The following is a 16,250-nucleotide window of genomic DNA, read 5'->3' on the forward strand; positions in this document are numbered from 1 at the left end:
GGGTAAATTCGACGATATATAATGTAAATCAGACGATTGGGTAAATTCGACGTTATATAATGTAAATCAGACGATTGGGTAAATTCGACGATATATAATGTAAATCAGACGATTGGGTAAATTCGACGTTATATAATGTAAATCAGACGATTGGGTAAATTCGACGATATATAATGTAAATCAGACGATTGGGTAAATTCGACGATATATAATGTAAATCAGACGATTGGGTAAATTCGACGTTATATAATGTAAATCAGACGATTGGGTAAATTCGACGTTATATAATGTAAATCAGACGATTGGGTAAATTCGACGATATATAATGTAAATCAGACGATTGGGTAAATTCGACGTTATATAATGTAAATCAGACGATTGGGTAAATTCGACGATATATAATGTAAATCAGACGATTGGGTAAATTCGACGATATATAATGTAAATCAGACGATTGGGTAAATTCGACGTTATATAATGTAAATCAGACGACTGGGTAAATTCGACGATATATTATATAAATATAAAATATTTATTACATCAGGTAATATATTATTAAAATGTTAATAATTAGACCAAATTATTAGACGCACTCTAAGATTCTATGTAAAATCTTAATTATCAGGTGATACACTATACAGCTTTATTATTTTTGCGAGACGGTTTGCACTGGTTTAATTTCGTGCATCAATGGGTTAACATTGTAATGCTGTACGTTGAAAATAAATACAAATAGGAAGCATGTTGAAAATCTATCTCCTATATTAAAGCCCATTACATGTATGCTTAAATATTAAAATATTGCATACAAACTGGTGAGAAACATGTAATAATAAAAAAAAACTACAGTACGTCTAATATTTTAGTCTAATTATTATAATATACTAATATAATACCTGGAATAATTAATATTCTATATAATATATCGTCTTATTTATCCAATTGTTGAATTTATAATATACATCGTCCAATTTAACCAATGGATACACGAACATAAACAAGTGCAAACCGGTTTCAGTCGGGTAAAAACAATAAAGCTGTATAGTTATCACCTGATAATTAAGATTTTACTTGGAATCTTATAGTGTGTCTAATAATTTAGCCAGGGACGGTATATTCACTGAGGCTTATCCCTATAAGAGTAAAAAAAAAAAAAAAAAAAAAAAAAAAAAAAAAAAAAAAAAAAACAGGCTAACATGAGCAATCATAAATAACAGCACGACGAGGTTAGTTAAATAAAAGAGCAGGAGACGTTTCTGGAATTTTTTTTTCGAGTTATAAATTTTTTTCAGACTGAGTTTTTGTAAAGATTTGCAATAAGCCAGCTACAGGAAAATATAAATCATAATTGTCAATAAAGCTAGATTATGAGGGGACGAAGTGAATAATATCAGGGGGGAAAAAAGTTTCTGTATTATTTTTCTGATGTGTTCGCATGGAAAACCGTGTTTTGAATGGAATTGCGCAGAAATATCATGCATAAATTCAGCCAATCAAGTTCGTCACACACGCATAACTTCGTTTGCAGGTATCCAATTAAATATGATCCAAAAATTGATTCTGAGTGACAATAAGTCCAAGCCTTACTCACTTTTCACAAGCCTTACACATTTTTCATTGTTAAAACTGTAAAGCAAACACGTCATGCACAGCCACGTGATCAGACGCCATCATGTGATTAGTTGCAAGTATCCAATTGTTCGAATCTATAGCTAGAACTAGATTGAAAGCTTTCTTGATAAATTAAAATAATGTCATTAAAAAATGGATCTTCAATTAATCCCGTCAAGAGAATTAGTGTTTTTGATCATTGGTTCGCCGTAATGATATTAAATGATTTTTAAACAGACTTAAACTTAATTCTTCTTATGTTGATAAACTTAACACCTGGCCAGTCTGTTGTCCAGTTGGGACGAACTATTATGTGCAGTATTTGTGATATCCGAACTAACTTCGGGCAGGAGAAAAATTAACCTTTCTATTTTATGAAGGCCGCGTTGCGTTCGTTTTTACTTTAGGATACTTAATTCACTATTTTCCTAATAGATGGCATAAGTGGTTCCAGTTTTTCACGGACTACGACTTCAATCGAGGGAGGGAAAATGTGGGTTGGGGTTCTGGGATACACCATACTGTAAAAGATTTGTGTATTGAAAATCATGTTGTTGTGTTTTTATATTACATCATACTAGTTATATTATATTTAGCCTCAAAATTTTGTTTCATTTGCTCTAATTGAATAAGTTGTGCGTGTAATCCTTTATTTTTTTTATTTGTATGTAAATATTTTAAATACCGCAGTTATTGCATTTAAAATTTTATTTTTGTCATAAAAATTTTTTTTCTAACTTTTATAATAATATAAAGAAGATAAAATTTAAACACTCAAAAAAATTCTTCATTCTTGGTTCATTTTTCTGAAATATTCACTGTTAAGGGGTTGAAGTCGTCTTTAGATTATACAGCCGTGTAGTTTCTAGCGACTATACTGATTAGAAAATTCATATCCGCTGTAGTCTTATAATTTTTAGTACCTTTTGTTGCTGACACTATAGCACTGATTAAATGTACCAGAAAAACATTCTTCCTGGGAGTATTTTTCTTGAATAAATACTAGTTTAATTTCCGTAAAGTACCCTAAAAGACTTCCTTTTCGTACCTCTAGTCTAGCAGTGTCTGGTACTTTTTTAATTACTTTCCCTTTGAGTGAGTTATATTTCAAGGAAATTACTACCCTAGAGTTCTAGCACAGTCTGGTCTCTCTGCCATTAAATGACCCCATCTATTTGCAATAAACCCTGATCATACCTCAGGCACGATCATTTAAACTCGCTGAGTAATAAAATCTTTGCTCTGTTTAATATGTAACTATATTACGTAAAGGTTTATTTTAATGTTATTCCACAGTTTATATGACGATTCATTTTAAAACATTATGCTTATTAGATATAGTTTATGAAATCTAAAAAAAAAAAAACATTTTGTATCGAGTAAATTCGATAGCATATATATATATATATATATATATATATATATATATATATATATATATATATATATATATATATATATATATATATATATATATATATATATATATATATATATATATATATATATATATATATATATATATTTATATATATATATATATATATATATATATTTATATATATATATATATATATATATATTTATATATATATATATATTTATATATATATATATATTTATATATATATATATATATATATATATATTTATATATATATATATATATATATTTATATATATATATATATATATATTTATATATATATATATATATATATTTATATATATATATATATATATATTTATATATATATATATATATATATATATATATATATATATATATATATATATATATATATATATATATATATATATATATATATATATATATATATATATATATATATATATATATATATATATTTTTATATATATATATATATATATATTTTTATATATATATATATATATATATTTTTATATGTATATATATATATATATTTTTATATATATATATATATTTATTTTTATATGTATATATATATATTTTTATATGTATATATATATATTTATTTTTATATATATATATATATATTTATTTTTATATATATATATATATATATATTTATATATATATATATATTTATTTTTATATGTATATATATATATTTTTATATGTATATATATATATTTATTTTTATATATATATATATATATTTATTTTTATATATATATATATATATATATTTATTTTTATATATATATATATATATATATTTATTTTTATATATATATATATATATATTTATTTTTATATATATATATATATATATATTTATTTTTATATATATATATATATATATTTATTTTTATATACAATACAATCCAAAAAGCTTAAAAATTATCTATTTGCAAAATCTTCCCTCTGATAGAAGCACAATTAAAATGAAAATAATCAAATTTGTAATATTAACAATATATAAAAGTAATATGAATTATAAAACATTTACATATGTACTCATGGTAAAAATTTTAGCCCAATCAGAAATCTGTAGTAGCATCATCAGCAAATTTAAGATTTTCATTTTCAACAGCTTTTATGAATTAACAGTTTTTCCAGCTCCAAGTCTGTTTGAAGATTACAACTAAGTTTTTTCACCATAGTATTCCTCATTATCACACACTTTTTAAATTGACTCCTCAATCATGATGACAAAAATTTATAAACATTTTTTTTTAAATGTGTAAGTTAAAATGTAAAACATAAAATACAAAAAACAGTTTTACAGCAAAAATTTCAATCTGAAATTAGATTTGAGTATTGTTTACCTTTTTGAAAACAAAATGAAATAAAAAATGACACAGTGGTTGTTATTGTGAAGTCCAAGATTTCAGTATTGTCTTTATATCATTTTATTTATTACCTTACATATTTGTCACTTTAATAGCAAAATATTTGAAAATTTCCTGAAATTAAGAATTTATTTATTATCTTGGATTTGCACAATTCTGTCAACAAAATTTTGACAATGTTACCCACCATTATCACATTTAGTCTCAAGAATATTTGAAAATTCAAGATTATTATCAGTTTTGCTATTTAAATCTTTGTTTTTAAGTCTATTTTTTGTCTTATTTTTCTTTAAATTCACTTTGTTTACATTCTTGTTATTCTCATTTTACTTTTATTATGTCCAAAATTTTCTTTCCTTTCTTTCTCCTTTCTTTCTCTTTTCTTTCTTTTTTTTTCTTTTCTTTCTATTTTCTCTATATTTATTTATACTTTTTTTTATTGATATTTTTATTGCAATCATTAACCAGGATTTCAGGAAAAATGTGTAAGGACAAATTGCTTTTAATCAGAAAAGCTGATCAGTCTTCTCAGATTTTGCATTACAACCTGTTTAACACAATCACTAATTGAAATACAAAACAAAGCTTTCAAATTTAACATGGTATTAATGTAAATCAGTTTTTAATTTTTGACTGATCTAGCTATTTTCCTTATTTTTAATCTGAAGTACAAGTTTGGTTAATTTGCGAGTTACCTTTTGTTTGTTTAAATTTTTATCTTTCTTTCTTTTTGGACATAAATTGTTTTTTTTTTTTTTTTTTTTTTTTTTTTTCTAAAATTTTAGTTCGGATTTTTTTTTAAAGTAATTTTTGTGCAGAGATCTTAATTGGTAATTTAATTTGTCACAATCGGGTGTGAAAAATTCTAATATGGTTACTATTATTTTTCAATTTGTGTTTGGTCACTTTCCTATCTTTATAAATAAGGAAAAGGCTCGGAAAGGTCACTTTCCTATCTTTATAAATAAGGCTCGGAAATAAGGAAAATATTTGTTTATGGAAACAACTGAGCTAGAACTATTTACCAACGTTGGACTCAAGCATTAATGTCTGGTTTCACATTTCAATTCAAATTCCAACAACAAGTATCTTATTTTTCATTTTTCCAAATTATTCGTATTAGGTTTAACACTTCTTGATTTAATTTTTGCCACACCGTAACTGCATTCATATATTAAAATTTTAATTTCAATAATTATTATAGTTGCATTACGAAGAGAAAAATATTTAAATGGCATTTTCAACTTAACCCTACACACTATAGTAAAGCAAAAATATAAACTCTACTATAATCCAAAAAATCATAGAAACTGTCACACATAAAACAATAAATATGAAAATAATTTCTTGAAACATTTTTTATGGCAATCAAATCACTGAAAATAAAAATTTCCCAAGAAAAAAATTTTCAACAGTAAATACGATCAATGTATAAAAAATAATTGTTTCAATTGAAACATCAAGTATGAGGGAAAAAAATTTAAAATCATAATCTATGATTTTTGTTATTTGCATGAGTGCTTTTTTTTTATTAATCAATGAAAATTAAGGAAATTGTTTTATGAGAATTGTAAAAAAAATTAACAAAAAGGATACGTGAAAAAGCAAGAGAACTCCTGGATCAAGTATTGGGGGAAAATTGCCTTCGTGGAGGACTTTTTTTAACGGAATTAACCAGTATTTGCGTTACATGGAAAGGAAGACCACGAAATCCTTCCACGGTTAGCCTATCGGCAATGGGTCTCTAACCCATGATTTGTCTTCACGTCAGTACTGTGGTCGGTGCAAGCTGGGTGTGGAATTCGTATCGACGAACCATCGCTGGGATTCGAACCCTGTTCACTTTATTGGAAGGCGAATGCTTTATCCCCTGAGGCATCACGGCTCACTGACCTTGATTCACTTTTTCCAAGGATTTCTTCAAAATTTAAGGGAAGATTTATCAGTATTTCACGATATCTCTAAATATTTACATGACCAGCAGGCATACATAATATTTACATGATAAAGCATGCATATCACGGGTACGTCGGGCAATATAATTTTCGAAGCATGCTCAAAACAGTATTTTCCAAACACTTTTAAATTTACTCTTTCATACATAAGGTGTGTGTGTTTGGGAAGGTGTGCACTACATAAACAAATATAAACCTTAAGAAACTAAAAATAAACCTCCAAAGGAAAAATTGTCGAATAAACGAAACTCTGATCAATAATCGAAATTGAAACTACAAGAAAACCAGAGCAATTTTCATTCAATTCTTTTTTTTAATTCAAGGTTTTGGATAGATTAAGCCGAGAATTATGAATATTCGTAGTTAATTGTACCCTTAAGTATAAATGATTGTATGATCTACAACCCCTTTAACCCTTTAAAAAAATAGACCCATATTCATTTCACCTGCTTTTCCAAACAACTGCTTTTACTAGCACCTACGAGTTAGTACATGGAACAAAAATACCCAAATGGCTTCTTAAAGCAGACGATTATTAAGTCAATAATTTAAAGTCTTTTTCTCTTTTTAAAAGTAACTTTTTATCTTGCATGAGTATATGTTAGAATAAACCAAACTAAGTAAAAAAAGAAAAATAATAACCGGGAAAAGATTTATAAAAAGAAATACAACAGTGGATGTAATAATCTTAATTTTTGCTCAGCAATTAAATAAAGTTTTTTTTTTTCAGTTATGAAATCAACTGCAAAGAAATTCGTATTTTGACAAAATATTTTGGGAGCACGTGCCCTTTCGTGCTCTCCCCCCACGCTACGCCTATGCTTCGAAGAAGATTTTAAATACATGTCTCAAGAAAACTGAAACGATTCGTAAAAATCGATCCAGCTCACTCTGTATCCCCGGTAGATGGCGCTGCTTTACGGCTCGATATTCTTCTGCCTGTACGATGGGACAAAGATCCTGAAAACGCAGTATCAGGATCTGGATTCTGTGACTATGGCAGCTGCACAATCAAAATCCAGGAACTGCAACATACGGGAACCCTAAAGAAAATTATTCTATGAATTCCATCGCAGTTTGACTTTTGGAATATCGTCTGAGTTTTTGTGACTATACTCAAATTGTTCGATTTCAAAAATTATGAAGTTAATATTGGATTCCCGAATTGAAGAAGTTAATGGTAAGATTTTCTATTTCTTAAATTACTAAATGAGACTTATTTTCCAATATAATCATTATGCAATCCTTTTTGTGATTTAAAGAAATAATAATTCAATATCCGTTTCCCAAATGAATGTAATTAATGATAAGAATTATTATTTCCTTGCTCAATCTCCATTGATCCTCCTAGTTAACTCCTGGGATGTTGTTGAAATGCTTCACTATTTCTTAAAATACAAAATACTATCTTTGAGACTTGTATAAATGCAATTGTTTTATTCCAAGAGTATAACTTTTATATTCGAAACCCAAATAGTGGAAGTCAATGTTAAGAATAACTATAAATGACTTAAGTACACAGTGCTACCTAAATTTTCTTCTTTTTTTTCCCATTTCCATTGAGTGAATATTCTCGAACTTTTACAATAACTCCTGTTTCATGAAAAATATTTGTTAGTATCTACGTTATTTTAGTGCAGTTAAAAATTCGAAAAAGCTTTGGGGTGAATATAAACGTATAGGCGAAACTTTTAAACCTCGTTTTCCACTGAAAATTATCTTCAAGATTTAATTGAATATGTTAACAGTCAAAATAAGGAATTGTACTAAAATTTGGAGTTACTTTTACCAAGAATATCATCGGATTTCCTACTATATATATATATATATATATATATATATATATATATATATATATATATATATATATATATATATATATATATATATATATATATATATATATATATATATATATATATAGTCAAACCCCGCTATAGTGAACCAAAAAAAGAGAGGAAATTGGATATTATGAACTTTTTTCGACTGATCTTTTTCCTTAATTTTTTTGGTAATTTTGAAATTTCTACGTAAAATACATACTACCGATTTTTAAATTACCATTTATTGAATGGAATGTAGCCATAAGCATTTTTTCTTGTTTACTTCTTCTATCTCAGTTTCCCATCCCTATATAACTAAAGGCCATCCCTAAATTTTTTGTAAGCAAGAGTTATAAAAAATAAACTTAGCACATTTTTTGGTACTACTTATTGTTTTTTAATCATTTTTGCATTTCGTTTTATGGATCATTTATTCAAATAATGTGTCATAAAAAGGAACAGTTCGGAAAAATTAACCAAAACTGTTTTCAGTATGAATATAGTGAACTCTCGGTTACAGTGAACCAAAATTTCGATCCCTTGAAGGTTCACTATAGCGGGGGTTCGACTGTATATATATATATATATATATATATATATATATATATATATATATATATATATATATATATATATATATATATATATATATATATATATATATATATATATATATATATATATATATATATATATATATATATATATATATATATAGTTTATATTGAGAGTTCAAAAATATACTTAGCATGAAATACCTATTTAAGAAAGAGAAATGCAGCTTAGAATGCACGTCTGGACATATCTATTTAAGAAACTGGCTCAAAATGCAGGATGACAAAAAATTTGGTTAAAATCTGCATCTAAGAAAATGGACGTCACCTTTGATTGTGTATTTTAAAAGAATTAACCAGAGATTCAAATAAATTCTTAGAACAAAAATAAAACCTTTATTAACTATGAATTAAAGATTAAATTACTAACAAGCAGTCGTCTAGTTTCCCTGAATCTATTTTTTTAATTCCTAATATTAGTTCACGCTCTCCCTCTATCTTGTTCGAATTTCCAATCCTTAATTAAATACTTTTCATTCATCCACTATCAAGTACAAATAAATTTTTTTAAATTTGTAGTGAATGACACTTGATGTTAATACAGTTTTTTCAAATATTAATGAATTAATTTTATTTTTATATAGAAGAAAAAAATTGTAATTACTTAATTAAAAGAAAAAAAATTTACTGACTTTAAGAAGAAAAAATTTCTATTACTTTTTCTCGAAAAGTAAGAACTGTAAATCAGTGTCATTTTGGAAAATTTTCATGTATTTCATTGTTTAAACAGTTCCAAAAATTGGATGAAGTAAATAACATTAAGAGACTTAACTCTTATGATTTATAATTTTAAAATTAAAACTAACCCTCAGCATATTTCAAGGAGCTAGCAGGAAAAAGTAGCTGTGTTTTTTATCAAGAAAGTACGCTTTGAGACTTATTTTATGACATAATGTTTGAACAATTAGCATATTTAAAATTTGCTTTTTTGATCATTAAGATTCTCCTATATCATAATGAATAGGTGTTACTCAAAATTTATATTTAAAAGAAAAGCTAGATTTAAATGTTTTCGTTTTTAATCTATCGCATTGAAAATTTTTAAAAACCCCTCCCAAACAAAAATTTCTATATGCAACATTGAATTTGGTTTGATATCAAACTTAAGGATATTTAAACATATTTGGTCCCACAATGGACTGATCGTTAAGACACGGTTCCCAGCAGATCACCGAAGTCAAGCATCACTGGCTGCGGTCAGTGTGAGGGTGGGTGACCACTTGGATCAGCCTGCGCAGGGACAGAGGGTGTGCGGGGTGGGTCCTTGTTAAACTATTCTACCGTAAAGTGCTCAACTTCGCGTGCAGGTCGTTGGGCTACCGAAGGGGGGGGGTGTCATCCCCTCTGTAGAGGATCAAAATTGTGATGCCTTGTCTTCGGATCATCCTTAGGGATGTTTCCCAGACCGTCGCCAATAGCCCATTGTGCAGCTCTAGTGCTACGTAAATGAACTACAACTTAAACATTTTTGTGTCTATTTTCTCAAACACGTATTTTAAGCTATATCCAAGCTAACCTCGTGGACGATTTTACGTGCTGAAAAATGGGAAAACCACGTTCTGCGTAAGATTATCGTCAATATAATTTAATTTAATCGAAAGTTCTCTCAAACTAATTTGAGTAAATAGCAAAAACCGGTAAAAAGTCTTGCAATAATTTAGAAATTGCTTAACTGTAACTCAACCACAGAGGAACCTTTTTTTTTCGCTTTTCTGAAATTTTAAGTTTATGTTCACACTTTTGGATGTTTCACTACATCAACCTCTTAGTGAATCATTCAGTAACACTTCATGATTACAGTAAGATACGGTTATTTTTACGAATTTACAGTAATTTTAAAAATTAAAGTAATCTATAAAATTACGAAAATAAGAAAAATTGTGATTGTATTATTGCAATCACTGGTTACCCATTATTGGTCAAATGTTTCTTTTTCTTCCTTAATAGACTTTCATGAACAAAAATTGTCATTGGTTGTAAAAACTGCATCAATTTAATTCCCATCTAAACGTTGTTTTTTGGTTTTCATTTCCAGTCAATATACATTTCACACAATATTTATATCATATAAAATAACGATATTTATATCATATACACACAATATATATATGGACGTCGCAATATTTATATCTCCATTAAATAACCACCGAGATAGTTATTATAAATAAGTAAATCGCAAAATGAATAATTAAATAATTTAAATTAATATTACTTAAAAACATTAAAAATATTCGCTGAGGAAATTAAAAGAAAAAACTCAGAGGTGAACTCCAAGGAATTGCAAAATTGTGATTTTTTCTTTGATCTTACTGTGTCGATTTTTTATTAATGCTTATGTGGACTTTATTTTTTATGACTCGCACAATTCTATTTTTGAGATTATGGTTTTGAAGTTGATCGAAATTGCTCAGTGCATTTTAAAGTTTTAACTTACGACAATATTTAACTAAACTCACCAACTTAATGCATAACAAAATTAAAAGGGAAAAAAAGAATTATCAAACAGCAGCGGTCGCCATAGGAACGCATGCAATGACGGCGCATGCGCACTGTTTACTATTACTCTTGAACACAGTTGAAAAGTGTGATGCCAATGGGTAAAATAAAATTGGTCCGTACATCTTTAGTAAATAAACAGAGAGAATACATAGGCTTCAACAGATTATGCATTAAAAGATTATTTAATACATTTTATAGAGACTTAAAAATATACACATAGTTTTACGGGTTTTTTTTCTCTAGAAGTTTTAGCAGCATAGAAACGAACAACAAACTCACGTCATCTCTTACTCGATTGTAAACAATCTATGCAGATATCCAAAGTATGCTAAAATTTGTGTTTTAAAAAGCGAAAATAATTCCATGAATGACGGGAAGCTTGATTTATGATTTATCTATTATTAATGTTTAAATTGAAGTATATGTGACTGTTTAATTTGCAAAATTATTATATATATATATATATATATATATATATATATATATATATATATATATATATATATATATATATATATATATATATATATATATATATATATATATATATATGTGTATATATATATGTGTATATATATATGTATATATATATATATGTGTATATATACATATATATATATATATATATATATATATATATATATATATATATATATATATATATATATATATATATATATATATATATATATATATATATATATATATATATATATGTATATATACACATATATATATATACATATATATATATATGTGTATATATATATATATATGCTATGCATTGCATTGCATATGAGCTCCAGCTTAATAGTCCTAAAAAAATTATGGTTTTTTCTTAATGGCACCGAAACCAGATGTTTAATTTGTCTAAGGGCAAGATTCTGTACAGAAATATGGCCAAAATTAACGAACATATAAAAAATATTATTTAAGATTTCTTTTTCTTTTTTTTTTATATTGCCACTTATTCTGCAAAGTTGTTAATGTTTTTACATTAATTTTATACTTAATAACTGAATCGAACAGATTTATTCAAACTGTTTGGTTTCAATCAATTGTTGTGAAATTAAAAAACCTGTAACCACTGTAAAAGAACCACTGATCCAAAAATACAAAAATTTTAGCAGAACAATTCCAAGACAAGGAAAATTTTGGCCGCGTGGTTTTTTTTAATTTTTATTTTCAAAAAAAAAAAAGAAAAAAAAAACACATCGTACTGATAAATTGCGCTGCAAGTCGAAAGAAACAAAATATCATCAAATCTGAAAATTATCTAAAATAATCTAATAAAATAAAATAATCTAAAAATATCGTCTATATGAAAAAAACAACAAGCGGAGAGAAATAGAAAACTTGATATCCAACACCTTCACATATACGTAACAAACTGCGCCATCTATCGGTGTGATTTTAAGTTTTATTTAAGCACGTGTAAAAAAATCTCCATTACTTTGGTGGTATACTGATAAAATTTCGGTATTTTTGGAACAGTATTTCTTTTGTAACAGGTTTTTAACTTCACAAATTTAAACCTTAACACTATTTTTCATTCTAAAAACAAATGTGACAGTTTTTGCAACTCATGATTTGAAATGGTGTGGCATTTATTTGAGTCAAACCAGGAAAAAAAGACATTTGACCTATGAGTCACTAGTGATCGCAATTTTTTTTTCTTGCTTTATTTTGGTTTATATTTAAAAGAGACTTAGATAATTTCAGATTTTTATTTTCTTTTTTTTTTTTTTGAGCAGCAAATATTTTAAATTTTGTTTTGAAATTTTTAGATGATGTAAATGAATGCTTCTGACATGCGAATATTTTTTTTAATGGTTTCAATCGCATATTTCCTCCTGACTATTCGGAAAACTTGAAATTTGTTTCATCTTAAAATAAATTGGACATAACAGTCCCTCCCTCTATTTATTTATAAAAGTGACATTTCTCTGAATGTAAAGTGGCAAAACACATTTGGTATAAAAGTAACAAACCGTACTTCACTGAATTAAAAATAAAAAGAACAAAGTAATGTCACAATTTTAATGCGACCAACGTTAATGAAGAAAAATGGGCTTCATATATTGCGGAAGTGCGTTTTACTGCGACAAATATGCTGCTCATTTAATTTGTAGTAGTTAATAAATGATTCATTCATAAGTAGAAGAGTTTCTCTTTGGATGATGGATCATCCTGACATTTTGAATGAATATTTTAGCGTGACCTGAAAAAAAAAGGTGAATCTTGTTGATCAGTAAAGTTCCTTGACCACTTTGGAATAGAGAAGTCTATCAAACACTGTTGACAAATCCTTATTCTTTCCCTTTTTCAATTCCTTCTTGTTCAAATTTTCAATTAATAATAAAATACTTCTTATTTATCCACTCAAGTAAAAATACATTTTTTTAAACTTGTAGTGGATGACATACTTGATGTTAATACAGTTTTTCCAAATATTAATTCATTCATTAATGTAATGAATTAATTTTAGTTTTATAGGGGAGAAAAATTTTAATTATTTAATAAAAGGTAACTAAAATAAAAATTTTCTTTGTTGGCCTAAGTAGGCTATTGACTTTTAAATACATATATATATATAATAGAGGGCTCCAACCCCTGCTCACTACCGCTCGCCAACCCCCGATAATTGCTATGCAATTACATTTCAGTTTGCTTCGCGAACAAACTTAAAGTCGTTTTCCTGAAGATTAGCTGGCAATTTTTCTGCACCAACATCACATAGAGAGAATATGATAGGATTGTAAATGTCAGAGGAGCTTATTATCAACATTATAAACTTATATAAAGCAACTTCAATACGAACAATATTATAAACTTATATAAAGCGAGGAAGCAATATGATTTAACACATTACTATAGGGTATTAGCCGGAGATTAATCTTTCTATCCGAAGCACGCGTGGCAGAGCTTAACTCAAATCATAGTTGATCCGGTAGACTATATTTGAAGGTGCCCCTTGATTCTCACCAAGTTGTGATCGCGGTTGATCGCCAAGCTGGGCGATGGTGAAACCCAATCGTGATTCTGATTGGTTTAGATTTTAGCCTTTTATTTAAATGTTCAACGGTATATGCAATTTCAGAGGTCCGTTAGTCCCAAAACCTAGCTATGTACTATTGATTGTACTTTGATTGATTTTTCTTTTTGCATCATTTTGTGTACCAATGATTTGCACTTTCATGCATTATTTAAGAAATATCTGAAACAAATATGAACTGTGAATTAATATTTCTGGCTGAACAAATTTTTGAAAGTAGGTAAAAAGGTATAATATATATATATATATATATATATATATATATATATATATATATATATATATATATATATATATATATATATATATATATATATATATATATATATATATATATTATATATATATATATATATATATATATATATATTATATATATATATATATATAGTTATATATATATATTTATATATATATATATATATAGTTATATATATATAGTTATATATATATAGTTATATATATATATATATATATATATATATATATATATATATATATATATATATATATATATATATATATATATATATATATATATATATATATAACTATATATATATAACTATATATATATAACTATATATATATATATATATAGTTATATATATATATAGTTATATATATATATATATATATATATATATATATATATATATATATATATATATATATATATATATATATATATATATATATATATGCAGTTCAATTACAGTTTAATCATTCATTTTTTTACGATTAACATATTCACGAAATGTTCTCACATAAAATGATAAAATTAATTTTTCTTTTGGCTTAAAAAATAATGACCGTTAAGGAGGGAAAAAATGATGATGAGAGGTTTGTGAGGAGAATCAAGTTTTGAAAAAAATCGTGTGTAGAACTATATAATTGGTAATTTTCTTAGCATCAGTAAAGTAAAATTCTAAAGGAAATTAATTCCCCATAAACTGAGAAAATATTAAATAAAAAGCTGTTTTATCATGAGATTCTCATTAGAATTTTTAGAAGCGCAAATTTTATGCAAATGAACTGAAAATAAGATTACAAAATGAATGAGCTTTGTATAATAAGAAATATAATAAGAAAAAGTAAATTTGTTCAGCTTCTTTTGTTTTGATATTCGCATACGGAAAAAATATTGTATAGCAAAATCATTTTCGCATCTAATATAATAAATTTCCTTCTTGTTTTATTTCGTATGGAAAAATTCAAATAATATTATTTCATACTCGCATTTTATGCTAATTATAAATATTATCTCTTACGAAAATTTTTACAAAAGTGAACTCGACTTATTGAAATATTTTCAATTACACCAAGAATAGTTATTCTTATTCACGTGAAGAAAAATATATTTATTTTCCTCAAGATTTATTTCTTATGGAAAAAATTCAAACAATACTATTTTATACGCACTTTTTATATTAATTATATAACTATATTATGTAACTATTTATCCATATAGCTTTTTAGTAATTAATTTGCTTCAGATGGAAATTAAATAAAAAGTATTTTAATTTCTGGACTATATAAATATTAAGGAATATCCATATAATATATAGTAGATCAAACACTGTTAATATGCCTTCTTTAAAACATTCGCAATTAAATCCAAGCTATTCCTATTAGCTAGCTATTCCAAGCTATTAAATCCTCTCATCCAAGAAAAATGCAATCTCTTCTACAGACTCAATAGAATGACAATTATATTAAGACAATTATATGACAATTATATGAATAAAAGCTATTAAATATGTACTCTACGCACAGGAATTTTATCGTTAAGCCTAATTTCATTTAAACGTTCGCATGAAATCAATACTGTAAATAAATATTGCTGCAGTATATTATCATCGATAGCCCCTAAATATTGTAATAAAATGTTTGC

At 25.9% G+C, this 16,250-nt stretch overlaps 1 protein-coding gene across 3 annotated transcripts in view; it reads left to right on the forward strand.

The window, feature by feature from the left end:
* Positions 1 to 7,313: 7,313 nt before the first annotated feature.
* The window catches only part of LOC107456505 (semaphorin-1A), a 189,637-nt gene continuing 180,700 nt past the window's right edge, over positions 7,314 to 16,250 (forward strand). Inside the window, exon 1 of one of the 3 annotated variants that reach the window (XM_071180937.2) lies at positions 7,314 to 7,545. The gene's annotated coding sequence lies outside the window, so the exon portion shown is untranslated. The remainder of the gene's footprint in view (positions 7,546 to 16,250) is intronic. The other 2 variants (XM_071180934.2, XM_043048674.3) reach the window with 2 other exon arrangements.

This window comes from Parasteatoda tepidariorum, chromosome 8 (assembly GCF_982258835.1).
Source record: "Parasteatoda tepidariorum strain Cologne lab strain chromosome 8, Ptep-v5.0, whole genome shotgun sequence".
In the NCBI taxonomy this organism is placed as follows: domain Eukaryota; kingdom Metazoa; phylum Arthropoda; class Arachnida; order Araneae; family Theridiidae; genus Parasteatoda; species Parasteatoda tepidariorum.